This window comes from Castanea sativa, chromosome 3, assembly GCF_040712315.1.
Source record: "Castanea sativa cultivar Marrone di Chiusa Pesio chromosome 3, ASM4071231v1".
Taxonomy (NCBI): Eukaryota; Viridiplantae; Streptophyta; class Magnoliopsida; order Fagales; family Fagaceae; genus Castanea; species Castanea sativa.
This window is the reverse complement of record NC_134015.1, coordinates 52,441,404-52,450,249: the sequence shown is the minus strand read 5'-3', so window position 1 is coordinate 52,450,249 and position 8,846 is coordinate 52,441,404. Positions and strand designations below refer to the sequence as shown.

Sequence of the window (8,846 nt, the reverse complement as noted above, 5' to 3'; positions counted from 1 at the left end):
GAGATTTTTTTTTTTTTTTTTTTTGGCAACTGATGAGCGGGAGAGTCTGAGTTGAGGAAGTGAGATGTGAGTTGTGATTTATATATAGTTTTTGCTAAAGTGAGTTGTGATTTATAAAGTGATAATATATAAAGTATTTGATTGTTTGACACTTTGACTGTTTGCTGGTAGGGGCAGTATCGGGAATAAGCAACAGAGATAAAGAGAAAGAAAGAGATAAAGAACATAATTATATATATATATATATATATATATAAAAATGAAGCTTTTTGCCGCTCACATAATTTTTTACGTCAGTAAAATATTTTTAAAAATATAAATAATTAAAAATAATAAACCCGAAACTCAAAGCAGTTAAAAAAAAAAAAAAACGTAATTAAATCAACCAGCTCTGCCTCCCGATGCTCTGCCTCTACCAGCTCTTCCTCGATCAGACCCTTCCTCTACCAGCTCCTACCACGGCAAACAAACATCAAATTTCGCACCATACCCAACGGACATCTTCTTCCTCGGAATCGATCTCCTTCCTCAGACCACCCACCTTCGACATCCAACCCGTACAACCTCATTTTTTTCTTTTCTTTTTTTCTATTAATTTTTTGATATCTTAGGTTTTATTTTAAACAAAAAACTTGGGTCTTCTTCGTTAAGCAAAAGCACTTTGCGTGCGCAGACCAACAGTCCCAAAGCAAAGCAAAGACTCGGAGACAGAGTGAGAGAGAGAATCCGAAGCACTGAAATAACCCATAAAGCATCAATCAGCAAAAAAGTGGCAGATGATGCGGCGGTGGAGTCTCCGTACCCGAACGCACCACCATTCCCTCCGGCGACGACTCGGTCTGGGCTGACGTGTCGCCTCTTCTTGAATCCGCATGCAAAGGTCCTTTCCTTCTTGCCCTAACTCACTGTCTCTCTCTCTCGCTTTCCATCTCTATTTGTTTCCTGAGAAAGTTGTGATTATATATGCTTTGTTATTTGTTATTTTTCTTTAAAGTGTATAACTCAAGGGGATTATTCAGTTTGCATAATTAGAAAGATGAGATTTTTGATTGTTTGCTGAGAAAATGGAGGATTAAGGTTACATTTGGACAGAGCTTATTGCTAAAAATTAAAAACTGAAAATACTGTAGTAAAATAATTTTTAAATATGTAAATAGTATTGTGGGACTCATTTTTAATATTTTTTTCTGAATAAAGTGTTTGTGGGTTTCATGAACAGTGTGTAAACAGTGCAGTTACAGTACGTGAACAGTGAAATTGGTCTCTGCACAGTAAAATAATGTGCATAAATAGTACCGGTTACTATTTATGCACGTTGGAAAAAAAAAACGCAGAATCTCAAAACGTGGCCACAAAACGCACTATCCAAACTAAGCTTAAGTGAGGGAATGATGAGGGAAATTGGAATTTATTTTTAGTTCAATTGGGAACTGATTGAATGAGCAAAGTTTGAGTTTTTGGGTTATTTAGAAACTAAATAGGAAAAAATGTGTGCAAAGGTTATTAATTTGATGCTTCATTTGTTGCTGGAATTGTACTGGAAAAGAAATAAATGTGAACAATATTAAGGCTATTAAAGGTTTGGTAAAAATTTAATGTCTGTTTTGTTAAAATCCTCCCCATCACCCTAAGTGTTTGACAAAATGTCTCAATGAAATTGAATTTTTTTTTTTTTTTTCTTACCATGTGGTTGGTTGATTATCTTTATATTTAACTAGCCCGTGCATTGTAGCAATGAAATTCATTCTCATTTAAAGTTGCTGCAAAATATGTTTGTATGGCATTGTAGTATTGTTGGAAGTAGAGATAAGTCAGACTTCATCTATTTGTTTTTTCCATACTTTATTCCTGTTTTATGGAGGACTTTTGGATTGAACTTTCAGCTTTAGCTCATGATTTTTTGTAGCAATCATCAAATGTTTCTTCTCTACATGGCTGTTCAAATTGGGTGTTGTTTGGTTTTTTTTATAGCCCAATTTAATAAGTGTCTCCTTTCTTATCTTTGGGTTGCTATTGATGGCTGTAATAAATTTTTTGACTTGGATATGTGACTTTTTGTTAGGATAATACACCTATTGGTATTTGACGCAAGTTTCCTAAATTTATGTTGGTTGAAACTTGGATTCTTATTGTTGTTAATTGTTCTGCTGACAGGGAGCATTTTGATTTTCTTGGTAGGATTGCAAAAATATGTCTTAACTTAATGGAATTCCCCATGGAATGTAATGATAGTGTTGGGTAGTTGGGGAAACACCACCTTTGAAATTTAAAAAGCCTTAAGCAATATTAAAAAAGAAAGGGCTTTAAGCCATGGGTTAAATAATATTTGCTGCCTCTTATTGCTTGAGCCATAGCTTAAAAACAACTGTGACAAATTCATTTAAAGCTATTAAAGCTGTGTGTTTGAGACTTATTAAGTTATGTTACAAGGTTAATATTTTATATCAATATCTATTTGTTAGCATGTGTTTGAAAATTTTAGGATAAATGAGTTATAAATCAATTTATATCTGCGTATTTAAATCAATTTGTTAGCATGTGTTATGGTCAAGGGTGAAAATTTTAAATTTATATCCTGTTAAATTGGTACCGCTTTCGTCTTTTTTATAATAAATAAAAAAATTGAAAAAATTTGTTCTTCCATTGGACCTTTAAAGCTTTCAACTTGAAACTTTTGTTGTGAAAAATAACTGGTAGTAATGTTTGTGGCAGATTCGAATTCAGAATTGAGGTCAATCTCGATGCCATGGTTAGTTTTCTACATCATACGTACTTTGCATATAGTTTATTGTTTATGATGCTTTGTATACTCACCTGTTTAGAGTAATGTTCATGTTACAAACACATCTAAGAATTTGGAAGCCCATTATGAAGAATGCTAGCACTCTAGCAGAGAAGATCTCCATGGAAGTCACACAAGATCTATGTCTATCTGTACTCCCTCAAATAGCAGCATAATTAGGTAGGATTTCTTACGATTTATGTGTTATCATAGTTGCTAGGTTGGAAGTATTCAATGATATATGCAGATTTTGTTATTTCCAATACATACAAGCTAATTGCTGATTGGTAAGCCTACAAATTGCGTGAGTACTTATTTGGAAATACATGGTAATGGTGGAAGCATCTTTGAGATAGAAATTATGGGAAAATTTTGCTAATAATAGATTCAAATACTTATCTTAGGAATGCTAATCTTGGCAATTAAAGAAAGTTTACATTTTTTTTCGCACACATAAAAATTATAATCTTCTCTGTTGCCTATGACATTCACATCAAATGGTATTTCTTCACCCATCTATCATCCGCTTCTCTCAACTATATCTCCAGTCTCTTTTGAGTCTTTTCTCTCCCTTTTTATGTAGATCAAGATCGTTTTATTAGCTTTCAACCTAGCAATTCAATATGCAAGGTATATGTGAGGATAGTTTCTCTGTTTCATGAACTGAGAAACTATGGCGGCTTTTTTTCTCTCATCTAGATCTCCTCTACTCCTCTCTCAAACCTTAAAATGCACAAAGGCTGAAACTAATCACGTATTAGGGGGCTTTGATCTCTTTTCTCTCCCTTTTTTTGCAAATCAAGTATAGATCGTTTCATTAGCTTTCAACCCAGCAAATCAATATGCAGACAAAGTATTTGATGAGGATAATTTTTCTGTTTCACAGATTCAGAAATTATGGCGGCAATTTGAGAGGTAATTTTTGTTTTTGTTTTTTTGAATGCGGCTTTGGTAGTCTTCTCTTTGATTTATGCTCTATGGAAATTTGTATTTGGTTTTGGTTTGTTAGTTTCTTTGCTTACTGTTGATCCTAAGAAGCTTCGTGATACGGTAAGGGACAAAAACTTTGAGTCTTTGAGTGAGTTTGGAGGGGTTAAAGAACTTGCTTTAATTCTTGAAACTGATGTAAAAAAGGGTATCAATAGCTATGAGGCTGATCTTATTCATAGGCAAACTTTTTTTAGTGCCAACAAATACCAAAAACCACCACCAAAAAGGTTTCTAAGATATATGTTTGATGCATTTAAAGATATGGCTATTTTAATATTATTGGCATGTGCTGTACTTTCTCTTGGCTTTGGTATCAAGCAACATGGCTAGGAAGATGGGTGGTATGATGGTGGGAGTATTATTCTTGCTGTTTTTTTTTTTTTTTTTGTGGTTGTTGTGTCAGCAGTGAGTGATGTTGTTGTGCTTAAAGATTAGTGATCAAGTGCCCTCTGATGGGTTATTCTTAGAAGGGCATTCTTTAAAGGTGGATGAGTCTAGCATGACTGGTGAAAATAAAGATAAATATCTCTTTGGAGGTATTGATCAACAGTCAACACGAGGAAAGGTAGGAAACCCATAAACACCACTCCATAGTAAATTATTGCTTAACATACATGGAGAAGATCTTTTTGTAGAAGATTATTGCTTTATGCAGATCAGAATTTTAAGCCATATTTGCTTAACGTCACAACTAATAAATTATTGCACGGTTTCTTGACTATGCATATCCCCATTTGGATTGTTCCTCCTCTTTTATTATTTTTTAATTTGCTTCTTCCTTTACAGCGACCCAGCTTTCTCGCACACAAACCTCCCTGCAACGCAATCATTAAACCTACATTAGTATCTGTAGGAGCGTTTGGAGGTTGTTTGTTCCAATCATGATTCTAGGCAGTATTTGTACTTCCCACTCCAGAAATTTAATGTTATTTTAGACCAATTATTATGTGTTTCATAGGTTACAACTTACAAGAGAAGAGACAAAAAAGATGTCCATAGATTTACAAGCCATATATAGTAAGTTTATAATTTATTATTAATGTCATTGAAAGTGTCAAAGTTTATAATTTTAGTCCAAATTTTGTAGTTTGTTATCATGATTTTTATGTTATTTTGGTCATTATTTTAATTTATGAAAGGATCTAAGAATATATTATGCTCTCCAAAATTGTTTTTTACCCCTATTGTTTTAGGGACTCTGTATATTTGAGACTTTTTGAAGCTTAATGTTTTTGAGCAAGGAATGCTTTCAGTTTTTGACATTAATATTTGGAGTGCATGTCAAATTTCTGTTTCATCCCAGCCCACTAAAATTTATAATAGATGTGAAAGGAGTTATTGTAGTTAGAACTTCTTGATTAAATCATGTATGCATGCACTGATTTCATTTGGATTTTCTTCATTGATAATGTTTGCAACCTCTTTATCAAATAAAAGTTATTCTTAGGGAAAAATGTCAACAAAAACTTATTTCTCTCGGTAGGTTTATTACTTAAAAAAAAAAAAAAAAAGAAGTAGGTTAGTTACTTTGTTCTTCTAATTGATTTTTTCTTCTCTTTATATTTATTTTTTGTGTGCAAGTTGGTCTGTACTATTATCGCTGTAGTTGGCTACATACACTTAAATTTATTGAACACGACCCAGTCACTCCAAGTGATTGCCTAATTTTTCTTTCTATAATGCTGAAGGGATTTAAGTTCTACACATTTAAGGGTTTTGATGGCATGAGTTGTTTTCAATTTAAACTCCACTTCAAAAGCATTCCAATTTTGTTGGCAAAGTTCTGCCCCCTTTGCCTTTTTTACTAAAATCTTTTTGTTGAGAAAAATATACTCAAATCTATGTAACCCACCACCTTATAGAATATAAACAATGTTGTATGTGGTTTCTCTTACCCAGGTTTGTGTTGTGGATTCTTAGTATTGCCCACAATCTATTCGTTGATCCTCGCTTGTGACTTCAGAGGTTGGAAGAAAAAGAAGGGCACACCTTTTGTATTCCATTGCTATTTTCAACTTGGTAAATAGAAGGGATTGACTTGGTTTTTAAGGCATTAACTGCAAGGCCGTGAATGTTCTTAAATGGAAAGACTTATATACACAACTGTTCTTTTTTAACTTAAATTTGTTTAGAGTTTCATTTTCTTTTTACAATTTTGGATTAAAAAGATGAAGAAAAAAAATCATAATAACGCTTTAAGCCATATTTTGAATACAAGGTGAAACATATTCATTTTGAAACAAATATTTATTTGAGCAAAGTAAATATATATAAGTTTTATTAAATTATCTCGTGCATCGCACGGGTTAGCGACTAATAATTAGTAGTGGGGGTACCGTTTGTTTGGAACAATGGGTGACAAAGATAAAGATACAAAATGACAAAGATAAAGAAACAAAATGAAATAAATAATATAATATATATGTGACACAAATTTATCAAAATAAAATTGTCAACGTTTGATTAGTCTTTTTGTGAGACAATAAATATAATTTTTATTTTATTTGTAGATCATTAGAAAATTAACTACAATATATGATTTTTTTTCAAAAGAAAATATTCAAATTCAACATATATGAGGGTAGTTGTGAATTTTTTTTTTTTTTTTTTCTCTTATCTCCGGCTCCACCTAGCTTTAAATCCTGGGACCATCCCTGGGTCATACCTTGGTTGGAATCTAGCATTGGTATTTTTATAGGGAATTTATAAGGGCATTATGGATATATAAAGTCAAAACTAAGAAAAACTCTAGTCATAGTCATACTTTCAAGGGTTGTGTTAATTATTTCAAAGGTCTTTAATAAATCTAGTAATAGTCATTCTTTCAGGGGTTGTATTAATTATTTTTCAAGGGCTGTGTTAATTATTTTAAAGGTCTTTAATAAATTTAGTAATAGACATACTTTAGTGTTATTTATTTGGATAAATTTTAGCGAACCCTTGAAAAAAAAAAAAGGTTTGAAACAGGTCATGGTGTTTGTAGTGTAGTAACGATCTATAATACCACTCTTCATGTTGGAGGACAAACAAACTTCTACAATGCTAAATTGATGGTTGTGGAGATCACAACGTCCATCGGTTTTTGTACTATAAAATGAAGCCTGCTGTGGTATTGCCTTGAAAGACAAAAACAAAAAGAGTAAGAAAAAGAAAAAATGGATAATTAATTATTCCATGCTTAAAACTTGGTTTATATATTTAAAGATGTTTCAAGAGTGTCTTCTATATAGCTTCCCCCCCCCCCCCCCCCCCAAATATATTCTTTTACCAGGTAATTAAATTCAGATTAATATATCTTGTTAGGTTCTAAGATTTTAGGAACTAATGTATTAGAACTTCAATTTGTATATGTTGGTAAACCATGATCAAAACATTTAGTCTAGGTTTAGACTTGCTCAAAGTTGAGTTTAAATTAAGTTTGGAATCAAGTAATTGCAGGAAATTACTATTTAATTTCTGCAAGACTCGATCGATCGAAAGTCGCATATCAGTAAAAATCAGCAAACGTAAAAAAGCCATAACTTATCCATTTGAAGCCCAAATCGTGATCTCTTTTTTTCCAGTATTTAAAAGACATCATAAGCTAACCCTAGGTAGGGTTTTCAGATTTTTTAGAGAGATTAGAGTGCATCTTGTGCCTCTTTTGTAGATCTAGGGTTTTGTACCCAAAAACTCTATAAAGTCTTCTACCGGTGTTATTCCTTGAAGAATCTCAAGATCCGGTGTTCTGGAAGTTGCTGCATACAAGATTAATGTCTAAGAAGATCCAAAACCTTTGAGTAGAGTCTCAAAGTCACAAGTGTGGGTGTTTGTGTTGCAAAGGCCTAATAGAGAAGGAGTCTGTGAATTCGGAACTTGCACATGGTCGTTTTAGTAAGTTCTACATGTGATAGCAATAGGATGTTAGTGGTTTAAGTCTTATTATAAACTTCGATTCTCTATTGTGGATTTGCTTTTTACCTTAAGGATAACTAGGTTAAATTCTCCCCAGGTTTTTTATCGGTTTTGTTTTCTTGGGTAATCATATCATTGTGTTTTTTATTTTCCGCTGCTTTGCGCGATATGATTGTTTTGTTTTAACCTAAATCTGAATAATAAACCTAAGTATTCACTTGTTTCAGTGTAAAATATTTTTCGAGTGTAAAATAATTTCAGGTGAAAATATTTTCAGGAAAGGAAAATATTTTCTAGTGTTTGGTTGCATTTTAAAAATTATATTAGAAAATAATTTCAAGTGTTTGGTAACATTTTGAAAATGCAAATTTTCTACTAGTTTTTCACATTTTATCAGCCATTTTCTCACATTCCAAACAAATTTTATAATAGAAAATTGCAATCCATCAACTTTTAAACAAACAAAAATCAAAACAACATCATTCTGGGCAAATAAATCATTTGGTCAAACTAAGAGAGGGAGGAGGAAGAGAGATCAGTGGTCGATGGGTCATCGGTCTCACCGGCGCGAGTTCTATAGCGCGATCTCGCCCAGCACGAGCTCGACGGCGCGATCTCGCCCAGCACGAGCTCGACGGCGCGATCTCGCCGGCGCGAGCTCGACGACAGGGATTTGGGTTGAGGATGACGATTTAGGCTTCACCGGCATGATCTGACCGGATTCGGGGGTGGGTGGTCGGAATTTGTGACTTTCCCTCTAGCTCTCTCTCTCTCTCTCTCTCTCTCTCTCTCTCTCTCTCTCTCTCTCTCTTTTCTAGTGTGAGACTCCAGAAAATGGGTTTTGAAGGTAAAATAAAACTGGAAATCATTTTCTGAGTGAAGGGGCTGTATTTTACGATCAAAGGAAATCATTTTCAAGTTGACCATATTTTCTATACACATCCAAACACATGTGATGATGTAAAATAATTTCCTGAAATTGTTTACTGCTGAAACAAACAGAGCCTAAGTTAAATAATCTACTTTACAGGGATTTAAAACTTAACATATCTTATATATAAAATCATATTAATATAATAAGTGAAGAAAATCGACATTAATAATTTGCCCAATGTTATGCCCAAAAAGACTGCCAATTTGAGAATTGACAAAAATATGGGCGGCGCTACAGATTATTCAG

The 8,846-nt window shown here is 33.2% G+C and overlaps 1 long non-coding RNA gene across 7 annotated transcripts; it reads left to right on the top strand.

Moving 5' to 3' along the window:
* Positions 1-391: 391 nt before the first annotated feature.
* LOC142627554 (uncharacterized) lies at positions 392-5,876 on the top strand. Of its 7 annotated transcripts, none has more exons than XR_012842873.1 (5): positions 392-557; positions 674-880; positions 2,713-2,749; positions 2,853-2,962; positions 3,366-4,832. It is a non-coding gene; the product is annotated as an uncharacterized LOC142627554 (long non-coding RNA). The 7 variants fall into 7 exon arrangements; XR_012842876.1 differs by having other exon boundaries at positions 652-880; XR_012842877.1 differs by lacking the exon at positions 392-557 and adding an exon at positions 5,672-5,876 and having other exon boundaries at positions 583-880; positions 3,366-4,789.
* The last annotated feature ends 2,970 nt before the right edge of the window (positions 5,877-8,846 follow it).